The sequence below is a fragment of the Vicugna pacos genome, chromosome 29, assembly GCF_048564905.1.
Source record: "Vicugna pacos chromosome 29, VicPac4, whole genome shotgun sequence".
NCBI lineage: Eukaryota > Metazoa > Chordata > Mammalia > Artiodactyla > Camelidae > Vicugna > Vicugna pacos.
In genome coordinates, this window is record NC_133015.1 from 13,707,181 (window position 1) to 13,724,263 (window position 17,083).

The window sequence follows — 17,083 nt, forward strand, 5'->3', positions numbered from 1 at the left end:
GGACTCCAGCCAGCTGGAGCCGGGACCACCGCGGTGCCGGTGCCGGCGGCCTGCGCCAGCCCCGCGCTGCAGAGCCCAGCCCTGGGTACCGCGCCCATCGCGGCGCCCCCCAGCAGCGTTGGCTTTGTAGTCCCAGTTTCCATCGAACCTTGTGAGGGCCTGCTCTCGCCTCGCGGGGGTCTGTTTCCAGCTCACGCTGGAAGTGGAGTTCGAGGACAAGGGAGGGGGCTGCCTCCGCCAGCCGAGCCTCTGGGGTCACCGCGCGCACCCCACCAGCGCCGGCGGGGCAAGCTGTTCCCGACCCCCGGGCCCCGCGCCGGGGCAGACGCGCTCCCGCATCCTCTCCGGCCGTTCGATCTCCCCAACGCTACAGGTGGCAGTCAGGGCACCGACCCCCATCTCCAGCCCAGGCCTGCTGCGCCTTCTTCCGCGCGCCCCGGCGGGTGGAGAGGCTGAGGTCTGCAGCGAGCCTAGTCCGGCGCCCTTCTCGCCCGCGGCCTCCTAATATCACCGCCGCTGCGCCTTCCTCTGCCTCCCACGGTGGGCTTAAAGCCTCGTGGTCCTTCTGGCTCATTCCTCCCGCTCCCTCCCCCAGCTCCCGCATCCTGGAGCTCCGAACCTGAGTGCGTGACTGCGCTGCCGCGTCCACCCGCCCGACCGCAGCGGAGCTCGCGGGGGAGGTGGGGAAGAGAAGGAAGGGAGGGGCGGGAGGAGATGGAGCACAGGGAGAGGCCGTGGGTTGGGGCAAACTGATCCTTGGAGGCTAAGCAGAAGCAGCTGCTGGTAATAGGCGCCGCCGGGGAGGGAGCGGGTTTCCCAACCCTGGTCGCTCGCGGCTGCGGCGGGCGCGCGGGCGGCCGGAGTCACCGCCGGCAGGAGCGACCCGCAGCGGAGAAGCCTGCTCCACAGGCAGGCCTCAGTGCAGACCCCCTTAACTTTTGTGGGACCTGTCAGTCCCAGAGGGCCTTCCTGATCCACCCTCCTCACCAAGACGTGGTAAAAAGCCCCCCTCACACCGCACTTCCCGCTTCTCGCACCCGAACGAGCGCTTTCCTTTTTACCTCCTTACACCCTAAGAATGATGCTTAGATGCGCGTTATCCCAAGCCTCGTAAGGCGGTGGGACGGTGAATGACAGTTCAAGTCCCTTGGCCTCCTCCCCCCAACACCCAGCACCCTTGCGCAGATGGCCAAACACTTCCCATTGTTCTGAGGTCGGGCAGCAAGGACTCGCTTCACTTAAAACTTTTTCTTTGATTATCTTTTCCCACGTACTTCTGAGAAGGGAAATAAGGAAATGATGCCTGTTCGGAAGCTTTAACTATTAGACAAGTGTTGGTAAATGAAAACATTTGGAACTTAGGAAAATTAATAAGCACATGAAAATCCACGACAAACCATAACAACTGATTTTTAACCATCATTTTATATCCGTCCTTGATCCACCTAAATATAACCCCCCCCCGTGATTTTATGTAGTTTACATAGACCACAGACATTTGGCATTTGCTCTTGAGTTTTATTCCGATACATTCATGAATTGGCAATTGGCCTTCCAAACCTACTAAATACATATGTTAATCCTGGAAAAATAAAATTCGATTCAATTTATTGCATTTACATTTTATGCAGTTTTTTTTAACTGGGGGAAAGTTCTCTAAAGTCTTCCCCTCCCCCTCTCCCACCCCCCCTTAGAGTCCTACTTTCGTGGCCTCTGGTTCCACTACTTTAGTGATATCTAGTAATAAAATCTTTGTGGTCCCAGAATATAATCAATCTAGAATTTCTTTCCTTGAATATTTACATCATACAAAGTTTTCGTTACAATCTTGTTTAACATGTTTTGTTTAATTCAAGACATGTTAGAAAAGAAAAACAAAACTGAACATTCCTATGGAGGGAATAATTTTTCTTAAATCTTGATTGAGTTATCAGTGGTAGCACTTAATCTTTCCTTTCCAAAGAAATTTGTGTTTGATTTTATCAAATGGCGCATCTATGTTGAAAAAGTTTGTCCTTTGATTCTTTTTACAATCGTATATATACTGTTAGCAAGTAGAAGGTACCTTGTGAAGCAAAACAGCTTCCAGAAGAAAACCACTCTCTTTCATGCATCTGCCTACCTGGTTAGCTAACCAAAACATATTATAAAAAAAGATGTCTTTTCATTTTGCTTCTCTAATATTTGAGGGCTTCAGATCTCTCTAAATAAGAGAAATTCGAATGTCCTGTTTGAGGGAGATTATGTATTTCTGTATCTTAGATTTGGACAAAGGAACTGTTCATGGTCTTTGGGGAAAAAATCTACTCCTGCTTGGAAACAGCCTCGTGGACTGCATCTCTCTGTGAGGTTTCCCCGAAAACTCCCCACCGCGGAGCTGCTCGTACATTTATGTGCGTAGACGCGTCGCTGTCCCTCTTCCACTTTTATTGGATAAGTGCAGCTGTGAAGAACCAAAAACAGTATTATTGGAAAGGCATAAGGGAGATTGTCGAATTCTAAAGCTGTGCCGTAATTTCCAGTTTCACTTCTCTCCTCTCCACCTCCCCCACCCTCCTATCCAATTTGCAGGACCACGTGTGCGGTTCTACATCCCACAGCCTCTTCTCGAGTTTCTTGTGTAGTTTTTGGTTTTTTCCTCTCAAGTAGTCAGAAAAATAATGCCAGGGGGTGGGGGGTCGGGGGGAAGGCCCGAAGTCGAACTGCAGAGCCACCAGGCAGAGCGACAGGACGCGCTTGCAACACTACCAGCAACCGGGAGTCTCCCCGGGCTCTTCGGAGACTGCATCAAACCCACATGTGCCAGCGTCCTAGGCAGGAGGAAAAAGACGGGTTTTACGAAAGAAGCTGGGCTTCCGTAGAGTGAAGGCGAAATCGACAAAGAAAACCCTCCTACCTGAGGTGAATTTCGCTTAACTCTCTGAACCGGACTCAAGCCGTTTCACGATCTGTGTTCGTGCGAATGTACCCACGTCGCCACGGACCCGCGCGCGACCCCAGACTCTCGGTCTCTCTTCTCAAGCTTCCTAGCTCAGTTTTCACATCAGATGGGTCATCCACGTTTGATCCTCGCAGCCACATTCGCAGTGTTTCTTGAACAGTGAGCACCTCTTTCCGAGGCAAACGGTTTGATCAGCATTTCTAGCTCACGTTTAATTTTCAACAGACATTCATACCCCCTAGTGCCTGGCCTCGCCGGAAGTCCACTTTCAACAGCACAGGGTACAGGTAAACGCTGGGTGCGTGATTTCGCCTCTGTTGATGTCACTGCATCTGATTTCACTTCAGAATTCCCTGTGTTGCTGGAACGACACCTATTGAATTGGTGACTTGAGACAGCTAAGAAATTTTACATAACTTCAAAGAGTAAAGATTGCTAAAAGCAGTCACACTGCTGGGACCACAGGGATCTTGTTTTCTTACATATGGAAGAACAACTCCTTTTTCACTCCAACAAATATTTTTGCCCCAGCTGATCACCAGTGATTTCCTTAGCTGATTGTAAAGTGGTTAAGTTTTCCTCTTGCTGTATAAATTTTTTGGTTTGAAGGGAGATACCTATATCATGTTAGATTTAGGCAAATTATTGGGCTTGCCATTTACTTCAGGATCTACAGCAAATTAAAAGTGAAATCCTGGGACAAAGATTTTAGAGTAGAATGGCCATTAGCAGTTAGCATGCTATGTATTCTTTGAAAAGTGGTAAAAATGTATCTGTTAGATTCCTTCCTTTCATATTCACTATAGACATAATGCGTTTGGCTATGATTCAGTTAACACATAGATTTTATATCATGTAAAAGCACTGGTTTAAATGATGCACAAAGCAATTTTCAATGTTGTTCCTTGAAAGATAGCTGAAGCTAGCAAACATTTGTTTGATAAAATAGAACAACCTATAAAAAATAAGCACGCAAACAAAATGTCTGGTGTTAGGAGAGAAACCACATGGAGGCAAAGAATAAAACAAAACAAAGAAAAAAACCAGACATAAACAAAAACAGAAACAAAAGAAGTCAACCTCAATCAGCAATTCAGCTCTCTGAATATCTGACTAATATTCAAGGACACAATAGGTTTTCATTACCAAGAACATCTCTTTAGTGCCTCTTGTTACATGTTAAGAAATAAAGACAATTACAATGTTGGAAACACAGTTTTCCTCACTCTAAATATTTTATGCTTATCAAGCAAACAATGGGTTATTTGCTTTCTCCTTTTCATTATTCCTTTGGCACTAAATTTGGCACCTAGATGGTGCTTGGCTTGGCACACAGGGCAAGGCAGTTTGAAAATTATCTTTACAGCTACCTCTGGTGCTGTTCTTCAGGCATACTGTTGGCCAATAGAGAGCTGATTGTTTTGTCTAAATGGGCCTCAGCCCACAATCTATGCTTTTATAGAATAACCCTTTATGTTACATCTTTTCAATGAATCCAAGCTTTCTTATCCTGGGCTGTCTGAAGTCAGAGTGTACCTGTTTTGTTTTATTTTTTGCATAATGACAGAACTCACAAAATGGAATAGATTAAAACAAAAAGTTTAATAACAATTTATAACTGTAAATCTAAAGTCAATTAAAGTATTGTCAGCTCTCTGCCAAATACATGGTCAGGAAATAGCAAGTGAGATTTAAGCCGGATAAGTAGAAGTAGTATCTGGGGAAACTGAATCTAGGAGTCATAAACTTGAGGTCCAACTCCACACTGTTCGTGAATCAAATTCCCAAATATTTCCTTTCCTCTGGCCATTAGAGTTTACTTATGAAGTATGCAGTTCTGTTCTAAACTGCACTGGAAGAAAAATTATGTTGGATTTTTTTTTAAATGCACCAGCAATTTTATTCTTGGGGGACGAGGTGCTATTTTTTGAATTTCCTAGGTGTGAGAAAGAAGAATAAATCTGATGCTTGTTTGTCATATGATATTATAGAAATGTAAAAAGAACAATCAAGCCGTTGCATTTGGGGTTGGGGTGGATAAGTGACTTCCACACTGAGGAATCATGTTCCCCCAAAGCCCTTGTTAGATATCCACTCTTTATAAAGGTAAAGGCAGCTCACAAGTGGATATGTTAATAAGTAGAATGATCTGGGTAAAAGCAAACTGGAAGCTCAGGAAAGCTCCGCCTATAACAGTTGTTGGCAATGGAAAGCACATATATGCTGAGAGAAAAATGATAAAAAGCAAAGAAAATCCAAGCAAGTGAGATTAAAAACACAGAAGGACTGCATCTCAGTACCCTTGGAAGATTCATTGAAAAGGAAAAGATCAACAGAACAGGTTTTTTAAAAAATTAGTCAAACATACAATCAAGTTTACCATAGTAATTATTTATGAGACATAGGATATGGGGAAAATATCACCTGAAAATTATCCTCAAGTCTGCTTTAGTAGAAATCTGGCCAAGAATCCTAGTGTTGCACCTCTCACTTGGTCTCCTAAGCTGTAAGTGCATAAAGAGAAAAGTAAACTTAAACTTGTTCTCTCACCCCAGGCCCTCTCACTGCAGACCTTCAGAATTCCTAGTGTGATTCAAGAATTTGAAGATGTTCTTTTAGAAGTCTTGATGGGGGAAATGTATTTCCTAAGGTTGGTCAACTATAAATGCTTTAGAAAACCTGTCTGAATGTAACAAGAAATTGGATGGAAAAGTAAAAAAATGTATGGTTCATGTAGTAAGTTCCCATGTAGGGAGTAGACTTCTCCCTGGCTTACCTCGTATGATTTTTAGGGGAGCCGTAGGCATAAACATTGACTTTAAGATTACAGGATATTCCAATAGACTTAAGTATACAGATACTTTTATAGTATAAAGGTCCTGGAGTATAGGGACCATGTCTTGAGTCTTGTGCATAACTTTTCTTAGTATTATTCTAGTGCCTTCAATCAATGCTCTCCAGCAAGATGCATTCTACACTGAAGGAGTTAACATGATTCCTACCAGGACTAAGCAATTTAACTGAGTAAAAGAAGAGAGGTCAGTACTGGGGGAAAATGACTGGTCTATTAAAAGTTCTTTAAATAGTTCTTTAAATGTACATAAGAGCATTTCTAACTCACACCTGGAGAGTTGACTTCTCTCTTGGCTATTCCCACGTGGTCCAGTCTTCTCTCACTGATGCTCAGGGGTAAATCTTGATCTAAACTAGTGGCCGGATCTTCCTCCTCCTTAAGAAAACTCCCATTAGGTGCATTTGACAAGTTTTTCTATAAGAAATTACATTACCAATCTAAATAATAAAGGAATTTTAAAAAACATGTGTGAGTGAGGAGTGTGGGTGTGTGTGATGGAGAGAGAGAGAGAGAAAGAGAGAGACAGCAATTTCTTTCGAATCAGGACTAGTCATAACATACCTGTCAGTATAGGCAGGATACAAATGCTCAAAGAACCAGAAAACTCCTGTTGATTTTTGCCCTCTGCCTTCTGTGGATCTGCATTTGAAAATCCGAGTAGGACCCGCATTTAAATGTACATTTCTGTCACATGTGTTCTGTGTTTATGCCATAAGCCCTGGTATAACTCTACACTTAAGGAATCTTTTTTGCCTTTATGTGCAAAAAACTTAGTCATTTCTCTATTTTACACAATGTAAGTTAGGCCAGCAGTTAGGGTTAGCATTTTATGACATGTAAACAGCTGAATGTTCTAAGTCCAACATAAACTAACAGATACATAATTGAGTCCTTATGGCATTTACTAGTTACACACATGGAAATCCAACAAATATATATATATATCTATATATATATACATCAATAGATGAAAATAAACTCATATATATCCTCAAATGGATAATTATGAATATATGTTTTATTGGGTTTTGGCTTGGCATTGCAAAGGACATTTAAGTTTTTCCTGAAAATTTTATTCATGGTCGCATTCATATCAAATGAAAAAAATAAGGATATTTTATGTCAAGAATAAACCTATCTTGGGTGGTATAATTCATTTGCAGATTGTGACCCTACGCCCAGGCAGGACTGTAAATCCACACTGTGTGCCTGTGACTGATTTGGTATTTGGATTTCTGATTTGGCTGAGAGATGTGTAAAAACCTCAAGTAGTCAACAGCTCCCTATTGGCTGTGCATCTGAGGGGCTCGGGAACATTGTTTATCCCAGCAAGTGTCTGGAATACATTATACTCGATAAATTGGCTCCTGCTACTCCCGTTTTGGAGAATATGAAGAATCTGTATACTGTGCTAAAGTAAATGTACTTTGACCAAATAACAATTTTCCTTAAAAGAAAATTCTAAATCTTCTGAATCTAGGATTTGCCAATATTTTAAACACATGGCATTTCTGAAAAAGCAATAACAAAATAATTCCCCATACCTTTGAATTCAGAAACTGGTTCAAACTTTAGGTCTGTTTTTATTCAAAGGCCATATGAATCTGGGTTTCGAGAAGTTAAAAAAATAAAATGGTGAGATATTCGGGTTGAAAGTTGTTCTACATATTATTTTTAAGAAAGTAGCAGGAGTAAGGATCAAAAGACTCCTTGTCTTAAAACATAAACTTTTTAGATTATTTGTTGCTTCTGAATTATATCGACTTTCCAAATGTGATTTTCAAATAAATCACAGGCCTGTAGTCTTTGACAAAAGAAACTGACATTGCCTTTGGTGGGTTCTTAGCAGACACATATTTGGAACTTTGAGGTTATTGTTTGCTTCCTCCTGAAATAATACTTTTGATCACCTGTGCTTTAAGAGACTCTGGACTTGCTTTTTTAAGTTATAGAAATTCTTTCTATTTATGAATGGGTAGAAATGATAAGCAATGAATTCAAAAAAGCAAAACCATCCTCATCAGCTGGCTAAACTGGTTAATATTTCTATTTGGACAAGTTATTGGGGTCTTACTGGGTTAACATAATTGATCAATGCCTTGACTTCTATAGGAAGTCCTCTTCATCCAATACACATGGTCTATTTTGAAAAGTTTCTGGCTTTGTGTATATATAAACATCCAACAGCTTAGGGTAAAAAATCAGTCTTTGTGTATATTACCAATTATCTCCTGTGTAGGCTTTATCTCCAAATCTATAGCCTGTGGTCTTTGAAGGTGAAGGATTAGGTCTCATTGTTCTGACTCAAACTTCACCGTATCTACTACAAGCCTACAGATACTCGATGACTGATGGGAAACTACAGCAAACTGTGTGAATCTAGCAGATTTTGGAAGAGTGTGTTCAGTAATACCCGTATTCATGCCACGCTCTATACTCTCCGAGGCCCTTTGGCTCACACGATCTCATTCAATGTGAATAATTGAGTTGGAGGGGGAGGAGTGGGGCAGGGATTCACTTGAGAAGGAGAGAGAAGTGCAAACATTTGAACCTCACTGAGAAGCGTTGAGTCCTTATAAGAGCAAATCCTCAAGGTGTTTGCATCTCTTTCACTGCTTGTGATTGGATCCTAGTCAAGTAAGAGGAAGTTCCCAAAGAAGGAGTATCTCAGATTACCGGCCTATAATGGATGCTTCAACCAATGCTGAAATACTTCACAGGTTGAAACCAGATTCTCTCGCCCCCACTAAATGACAGATGCAAAGGGACTTGAGGGTGACAAACTTTCCCTTATCCCCCCAAAGGGTTCCTTGATGCCAAGAAAGACAAAACATTTCGTAGTAAGGGCTAGACGTGGACGTTTAGTCCAGGCCCCTCTGCGTGATTCTGGGGAATCCATTTACTGCTCTTTGCCTCAGTTTCCCTAGCTATAAGAAGAGAACATAATTTTAAGACCTCTTACAAAATTGTTTGAATTCCGGATGTTTTGATAAATTGCAGTCTGACTGCATATTCCTTTATAACCTCCACACCCCACCAGGTAAAAAAAAAATCACCATGTCACTTTACCAACCTATCCTTCAGGGCCACCTCCTGCACACCTAGCTCCCCTTGTGTTAGCAGAGCAAACCCCACCACCGTCTCCCTCAGCTGAAGCACTGCAAGGGCCCAGCCTCGGAGACACCCTCCTCGGGGCGTGGGCACCAGGCCCAGCTCCAGCTCCAGCTCCCGCGCGGAGGGGAGTCGGCGTCCTGGGCTGGGGGTTGGGGAAGGGCGAGGAGGTGGGTACTGGGAAGACTCGGGGTGGGGGGTGGGGAGCTGGAAAGAGGGTTCCCCTCGCCAGCGCCCGCCCCGCTGTCGCAGCGCACTCAGAGGCGCGCCAAGGGCGCCCCTCGACCCGGAGACACAGGAGCATTTCAGAAAAACAGAAAGAAAAAAGCCCGGACTGGCTCGGATTTCTGGAAGCCAGAGCAGTTTTTGCCCTAAACACCGACACAGAACCCCTCTTAACGCTGCCCCAGCCTCTCCGTTGCCCATTTTCGGTTTGGTTTTGGAAGAACCGGTTCCTCGGTCCCGCGTCGCCGAAGTTGTGACACGAGTAAGTCCAGCCTCCGGGCCCCCGTCGCCGGCCACCCTCCCCTGGCGCGCTCTCTTCCCACCTTGGCCCCCGGCGGCGGCGCTCCCGCCCCTGCCCGGGCCTCCAGTTGGGTTGTGGTGACCGGGAGACTCTGTTGTGAAACGAGATCTGACCCTCTGGCTCCGAGGCCGCGGCCAAGAGCCCGGGGCCGTGACGCCCGCGGCCCGACCCGGGCCGGGAGGGTGACGATCGCGGCCCGGGGGCGGCGGAGGGGGCGCAGCCGACGCGGCTCCCCGGCCCCCCGCCGACGATCGCGCGCGCCGCCCGCGCCCCTGCCCGCCTGCCGCCTCCGAGGCCGCCTCCGAGGCCGCCGCCTCGGCGTGGGCACCGCCGCCAGGTATGCGGAGCCACCTGGAAGGGCGCGGCGACGCGCGCGCAATAATGGGGACGCGCATCGGAAGGGTTCCGGGGGACGCCGGCGTCGCCCCCGGGTCCCGCAGCATCAGGGCGCTCACGTGGAGGGATGTGTCTGGGGGTCTGTTGGTTTTCTTCCGGGAGGTGTTGACTGATGGGGACGTCGGGGGATGGAGAGGGTCAGCTTGCCTTTATCTGATGTCGTGATTGCTGTCCTGGACATGTGCTTGCAATTGAAGCTCCAGTAGGGGAAGCATTTGGGGAGTAGTCTGGGCAAGGGGCTATTTATATTTAGCGCTTTCTAGTCCCCAGCGTTTCTTCTTTCGGCCCAAAGTGGGTTGTTTGGTCCCACTCAAAGAGGCCAGTTATGAGCAGTAGTTGGAGGGGCCAACAAGGGCGAGTTGTCATTAAAGCAGGGAAAATAATCTCCGCTTTAGCTCTGGTGAGGATTGGAGGGGAAATGGATACAGTAGAAATGTTTCTCATTGTTTATGTTAATTAAGACCCACGCAACTGCAGCTTTTTTTGTTTTGGTAGCCAGACTGACTAATGCTAGCTAGCTAGGTGAGTCATCTCATAAAACTAAACGCTTCTTGAAAAAAATTGGGTGGGAGAACGACTCAAATCTGTCAAGAGATGTGAATTGATTATGTATTCAAAAGAACCAATAGTGAGTGTCTACTCAGCAGAGAGGATCCCAGCTCTGCGTGGCAAGTGCAGTGATACTGTGGAGCAGGATGGCCCTCCAGGTCAGGGAAGGCGTTCTTCCATCCTTTCAGAGACCCTAGCAACCTATGTGTCCCGTGTCTCTAGCTCAGAGCTGTTCACTCAGCCAACACAGGGCAATGTGCCATGTACCAAACATCTTGTTACATGGATTAAAATGGTTTCTGCCCTGAAGGAGCAGTCTGGTGCACAATTGTGACCTAATAGGACTAGTGCTCTGATGGGGAAACACAGATGGACAAGGCTTCCCTGAGGCAGGACTGAATGCTCCTTGAAGGTGATGTAGCAGTCAGGTGAAGTCTCATAGAAACAGGCAGAGAGCTGTGGGCAGCAGGGCATCTGGAAAGGGCCTGATGTAGCCACAGGTGAGCAGAAGGAATGCAGGGTGCAGGAGAGATGTGCAGGGACAGTGACTGGGGACAGATTGGAAAGGGCTTCAATGTCAGAGCAAACAGACTAAATCAGACTTGTTCCCTCTTTGGAAGAGAGCAAAATCCAACAAATTTCACAATTTGGAACATGTGAAGGCCTTAGGGAGAAGGCAGAGGAGAACGTAATTAAGATGTTACAGAATAAGAAGTATAAAAAAATCTATTAGTGGGATTATTTAGCCTATAAAAAAGTCAAAGTGTTCACAGGAGGTAGTCAAAGTGAGGGAGCATTATCAGAACAATCTTGTTTTACTAATTGTTGTTTTAGTAACCTGAAGTGCAACTTTGAAATGTGTCCTGTTGTCCTGGAGCAACTGACTTACACGATCATTTTAGAATGTAAAAATGAGAGACAATTAAGCATATTGCATTGTAGTTTTATGACTTTTCATCCTTTACAGAGTGATTATTATCATTCACTCACATGTTCATTGAGCATGGACTATGTATAGGGTGCTTTCAGACTTCTCCATCCTATTAGATGGTATTAATGTCATTGTGTAGATGAAGAAATAAACTCAGAGAGGTTAATACATTTGTCCAGGCTTACAGAGTTGATGAGTGCCAGAGTTACTGAGCTAAATCCCTACCCACCTGCCCCCCAAGTCTTCAGTAGTCTTTTTCTTTACCCTTTGATGTCATCACAACTAGCTAGCTGTTTGGGGCTCTCTCCTCTTTATCATTTCCATCAGTAACTTAAAAGAAGGAAACTAAAGGAATGATTTTGAGGTTGGCATATTACGCAAAGCTGATTGGATAGCTCAGTCATTGGCTTACAGAGTCATGGGTCAAAGAGAATCTGAGTGAGCTTGACTGACAGGCAGAAACTAACAACATGAGAATTTCACAGGAATGAATCAGTTCCCCAAGTATAGAACAGAGGGATTATGACTTGAAAACGGGTCATTTGCAAAAGAGTTTGTGTGTCCCTAAGCTCAATAAGTGCCAGTGGCGTTTGGCTCCAGAGGCCACTGGCTAACAGACATGTTCTGTGGAGGGGGATCAGAAAGTTAAGTAACTCATTTCTAAAAAGTTGAGTAATTAGGTTTTGGGCCTAGAGAGGAGAGCTCTTAGGAAGGATCACTGTAATCTTCAGCTGTTTCAAGGACGATTTTGTATCAGGAGCATATTAAAATGTATTTGTGTTGGTGCAGAAGAAAATTGACCCTAGAAGAGAGGGTTTTGATGGGTCTGTTTCAGCTCAGTATAAGGGGAAAGCCTCATAAAGGTTAAACCTTCCAGCTGTGGACCAAGCGGCTTGGCAAGCTGGTGAATTTCTGTCCCCAGAAGTGTTCATGCAGAAGCAAGTTGGAGATCTGTCAAGGAGGTTTCAGCTGATTCCTGCCCTAGATGGAATTTGGATTCCATAGCTTCCTTCTGTGGCCCCTACCACATTTTCCCCCCATCCCATTATATCACTCATTAACTGTTTTCTTAGTGGATTAACTTTCTTAGTGGATTAACCACTTTAAACTTTTCTAGTTTTGCTCAAATAAAAGTTGTCCTATGATTTTAAGGAAAGAGTGAAATTGCAAAGAAACCCTGAGTCAGTGGCTCTTTTCTGACAGCTTAATGCTTTCTCCATTACTGTCTTTATTTTTGGTGTTTTGGCCTTGGAGACTGCAGTCCTGCAGTCTTATTCTGCATCAAGCAATCTTTCTCTGGACAGGACGCAAGTATAAGTAAGAGTCAGCATCCAAGAAATGAGGAAATTGCTTTGTTAAACTTGAGTTGTGATGTCAAGGGTAAGGGTGCAGGGAGGCATTCATTCCCTCGTTCCTCCTAAACTACACATGTAATCTGCATAACTTCTAAGCTCTAATGAGGAGCTCGGTTCCCCTGTAGTAAATACAATTCCTAATGAGCTGGACATTGAAGTCTCTGCCTCTGTCCATGATTAAAATTGCCTTTGAATTTTAGCAGCGAAAGAAAGCAAAATGACATAAGAGTCTGAGAAATAGGTTTTCATCTTGTTTTTAGAAATAAAGCCCCTTCTTTTACTCTTGACAGCTGAACTTATTGTGGGTTAAACAGTCCAGCAGGAGTAAGTGCCACCTGCGTTAGAGAGGAGTGCTGGTGGATGAACGTCTGGATAAAGATCAGCCCTAACACCTTGTTTGATTTGGAGGGGCAAGGGCTTATAATTCCCAGTGAAGGAGGCAGTCACTATCAAGACCACTTGTTAGCTCGTTAATAGTATCAGGAAAAAGGAGGTCGACAATTGATAGGAAATATGAATTGTGGCACATTAGAAAAAAATCAGCTTTAGGAAGTGTGTAGTTCAGTGAATTTTGACAGTTATGTACACCCATGTCACCACTACCATTAAGGTATGGAACATTTATGACACCCCCAAAAATCCCCCTGCCCCTCTGCAGTCCATCAAACCCCTCTCCAGCTCCATTTCTGCCCCTGACTCCAGGCAATCACTAGCCTGCCCCCCACCCCTCCAGATGAGTTTTTGGGGTGTATTTTTTAACATCTTCAGAGTTATTCGATGGTAGAGCTTTCTCTGTAAAAGTAAAGGAGTTGATATTTCAGATCCCTTTTTCTTTTTAATAAAGTCAGAAAATTCATCATTTAGTTATCGTTTTTTGGACAGCAACAGACAACCACTGAATGGGACCAGATTAGTTGTTCCAAAGCCTAAATTATTTTAAAATTAAAACTGTAGCCTTGGTAGGCTGAGCAACTACTTCTGTGATGCACTGTGTACGAGTGACATCCGTGGGGAACTAGCAATGCCTGAAGTCAGTAGCTGGAGCAGAACTAATGCACCAGCCTGGGGAGAGTTTAGATAAGCTTATCGTGGGTGATTATGCTTGGGAATATTTTCTCTTAGATGCCTGAATTTCCTCATTCTATGTAAGATTTATAAACCTGGGGTTCTCAAGCATCGTCCTATTATAGCATACCACTGTCGCTCAAGCCTCTCGTGAGGGTGCCACTCGTCATAATCAGTGGGCAACGGTGACTTTTCTTGTGCTTCAGTAGAAATTATTTTATGATAATGGCTGTCAGACTCAACCTACTGAGTCAGGGGACATGGTGACTGACTTTGCTGAATGTAAGAGGACAAAATGATTAATGGTTAAAGATCCCGTGTTTACTGAAATGCGTTTTGACTTTTCGTCTTGAGTCTAGGGGAGCAGATTCCACTCAAAGAGTGAAGTTGAATGAAAGAGCAAGCGATGAGTGTGTAATAACCGGCCTACTTTTATCCGCACAGTGATAGCCCACACCAGTGATTTAGTTAAGGCTTCCAAGTGTCCTGCCATGCTGTTTAGTGTTCAAAAGTTTGACATCAACACAAAAATTTGATAACTTCTAATATAGGGAGGCTCGTGAATGTTGTCAAGGTTACAGACTCCTCTTCTAGCAACTTTATTTGAATATTTAAAAAAGATGAATTCTGTGTTTCATCCTTCCACTAGGGCCAGTGCTGTATGAGAGAGAAATTTGAATAAGTGAATTTGACCTCACTTTAAAAGAATTACTATTTTTAGCTGTCATGCCTTTTGATCCTCTAATTAGACTGTTTAGAATTTATCCTTAAACAATTAAAAAGAAGGAAAAAACCTGTTGAATAAAAATGTTGAAGTGTTATATGTGATGGTGAAAGAAGGAAAAACACCCCAAATGCTGCACTTGATAGGAATACCTCCCCAATGGAATACTACATGGCTGTTAAAATACCGACTGTAAAATGCTTATGAAACAACATGAAAAGAAACCCAAAAAAACACAAGCTTGAAGATTTGCTGTGATCACAGTGATGTAAAATTGTGACAAGACAGTGGTGTTGAGGGGATTCTAGGTGTGTTTCTTTAGAGTTTTCTTAACATTGTTAATGTAGGAAGTGCTACATTAAAACAATGTGTAGGTCTAATGTTCCTGAAAACATAGCTTGAATTCAAGTCCAGTTACTGAATGCACACATGTCATCATTTTCCTAATCCGTGCAGTGTCAGCTCATGTGATTGTCCCCTTGCCTTAAAATCTTCCCCAAAAGACAGAAGGAAGTTGCTGATGGTGGAAGCAGAAATCTGGTCATATTTATTGAGAAGGCCTATAAAGAATAAACGGGCTTCATACTTAAAACTTTAAAACAGCAGTACCAGTAAATCAGTGGAAAAGCTATAAAAGCAAATTGGTGTCGACATTTATTTCTATAGAAACTACATCTCTGGCTGTAGAAGACTTTCACCAATGCAGGGCAGGACTTGTTTTTCATTACCGGTTTCAGTGGTTGGGACGTGGTCCTTCCAACAATTGGAAAGGTCAGCGAGAATCTGGTTTCTGACTCACTTGGGTATGCCCAGTCTCTGCTTTCCTTGATGTAACCAAATTTCTTAGGAAGGTGAGGACAGCAGAGAAGAGGCCACCTTGAGATCAGGCAGCTTGTGGCTTCTGGAGCTGGGGAATAGTGAGTTGAAAAAGTCTCTGGACGTCATTTATCCAATGGTTCATTTCACTGCAGGCTTCTGTTTGTAAATTTTCTTAAAGACCCCCTTGATTTGATATGTTTATTCAATCTGCAGTTGAAGTCTTCTGGGGATACACTTCAGAGTGGCCCTTTTTCTTTTCTACAAAGCAGTGTTCCACCATTAGTTTCCTTCTGCTTCTCAGGAATGTTAGAAAACTCAGCACTTGGTGAGAAGGCAAAGATTAAAGTGATGGTGTGTTGTAATGAAAATACTCTTTCATCCAAGAAGCCACAAGTTATTAACAGTGTCTGATGGATCTCTGGTTCATTAGAGATGATTTATGTGTCGTCTAAACTATAACCCATTTTTCAAAACCAACAGGAAAATTAAAATATATGTGACATATAAATTTTTTACAAAGATTATTTTCTTCCCAATCACATTAATTTCCATATCCACCCCCACCTTATTTTTCTTCCATCTAGAAAGTCTGCCCCATGCACCTGCCTACCCCCACCCTTTCTCTGTACTTTGTACTCTTACTCCAACTTGACAATAGTCGGGATGTTTGTGATGAGCTAGAACCGAAATAAGGTCATGTTTACAGGTGAGATGAGGTGATCTTGCTTGTTTTAGCAACTGCCTGGCTTTAGCCAATGGGTGGAAAAGACTAGAAAGTGTCTGTCTGGGGTGGTGAGTATGGATTTTACTGAACCTAGAAAACTTGAGGTTCAAAGCTCTTGAGTTTTTTTTTTTTTTTTTGGTAGCAAGGGTTATTTGTAGAATTGGGGAAAAAACTGTTATCCCAGGGAAAGCTTAAATTATAGCAGGAGTACACAAAATAGATATTCTGTCTCACAAGTGTTAAAATTTCCAAATTTAGAACTATTCTATATTTTAACAATTAATAAGATTGCTAGTTGTAGTAGGGGATAAAATATCACTTCCAAATGTGTATCACTGAGCTCTGGAGGTATAATTATAATGTCCTCACCAGGGGCTCAATTTCATAATGCTTCTGGGCCCCCAGAGGGGATTTTGTGTGATTGCAGGATTTGTCAGAGTGCAGCCTTAATTTGATGTTTTCCTTTACAGTCTGTTTCATCATGTATAAATCTAACATTTATTTGCCATTGTTTATTTGCTAGCATGTCTATACTAGTTTTGGCCCCTTCCAACCTCATTCCCTCAAGAGTGGCAAATATGAAGAAAGATCCTAAGGCTTCCATTAATCTTGTGTCAGGAGAGTCTATGTAACAAAATTGGTTTTTCTGTGGTGTTTCATCAACAGCCCAGGTGATTGGGACAGAAGAGGGCATAGTTCCCTGAGGTGTTGCAAAGGTCAATTCAAACAGGGCCAGGACTCTGTTTTTCCCTTGCCCGGGTTACCACCCACTGTCCCTCTGGCCACCTGCCCGCTTCTGCCTAGCACCGATGCCAAGGGTAGCATCTGGCCCGGGGCTGTGAATGCAAGTCAAGAGCTCTACCACCGTGAGCTGTGGGTGCCCCTACCTTGGAAGGGGCTGCATACTGCTGTCTGTCCAGGAAGAGCATCTTTTTCAGGTGGTCTGCCTAGCAAATATGAAGAATCAGGCCATATTTAAATGTATGCCCAGCTTTTAAATGTGCACCCCGCTGTGCAGCTTTTTCTCACTGTTTTGCTCAGTTGATCTTTTCTTCCTACTTAAGTAGTAGTGACATACATTTTAGGAA

General features: G+C 43.7%; 1 protein-coding gene and 1 long non-coding RNA gene across 8 annotated transcripts in view; one reads left to right on the plus strand and one right to left on the minus strand.

Moving 5' to 3' along the window:
• Positions 1-2,406: 2,406 nt before the first annotated feature.
• LOC140690242 (uncharacterized) lies at positions 2,407-9,625 on the minus strand. Of its 3 annotated transcripts, none has more exons than XR_012065437.1 (5): positions 9,455-9,625; positions 6,065-6,209; positions 5,366-5,445; positions 2,897-3,302; positions 2,407-2,443 (listed from the first exon to the last, which is right to left on the minus strand). It is a non-coding gene; the product is annotated as an uncharacterized lncRNA (long non-coding RNA). The 3 variants fall into 3 exon arrangements; XR_012065438.1 differs by lacking the exon at positions 9,455-9,625 and adding an exon at positions 6,357-6,615 and having other exon boundaries at positions 6,065-6,170; XR_012065436.1 differs by lacking the exon at positions 9,455-9,625 and adding an exon at positions 6,357-6,615.
• Positions 9,626-9,726: 101 nt separating this feature from the next.
• Positions 9,727-17,083, plus strand: part of EYA1 (EYA transcriptional coactivator and phosphatase 1) — a 288,250-nt gene continuing 280,893 nt past the window's right edge. For 4 of the 5 annotated variants that reach the window (XM_072951808.1, XM_072951810.1, XM_031692255.2 and 1 more), the window contains exon 1: positions 10,796-10,877. The gene's annotated coding sequence lies outside the window, so the exon portion shown is untranslated. Of the gene's footprint in view, positions 9,770-10,795; positions 10,878-17,083 lie in introns of those variants that run through there. The other variant, XM_072951809.1, reaches the window with a different exon arrangement.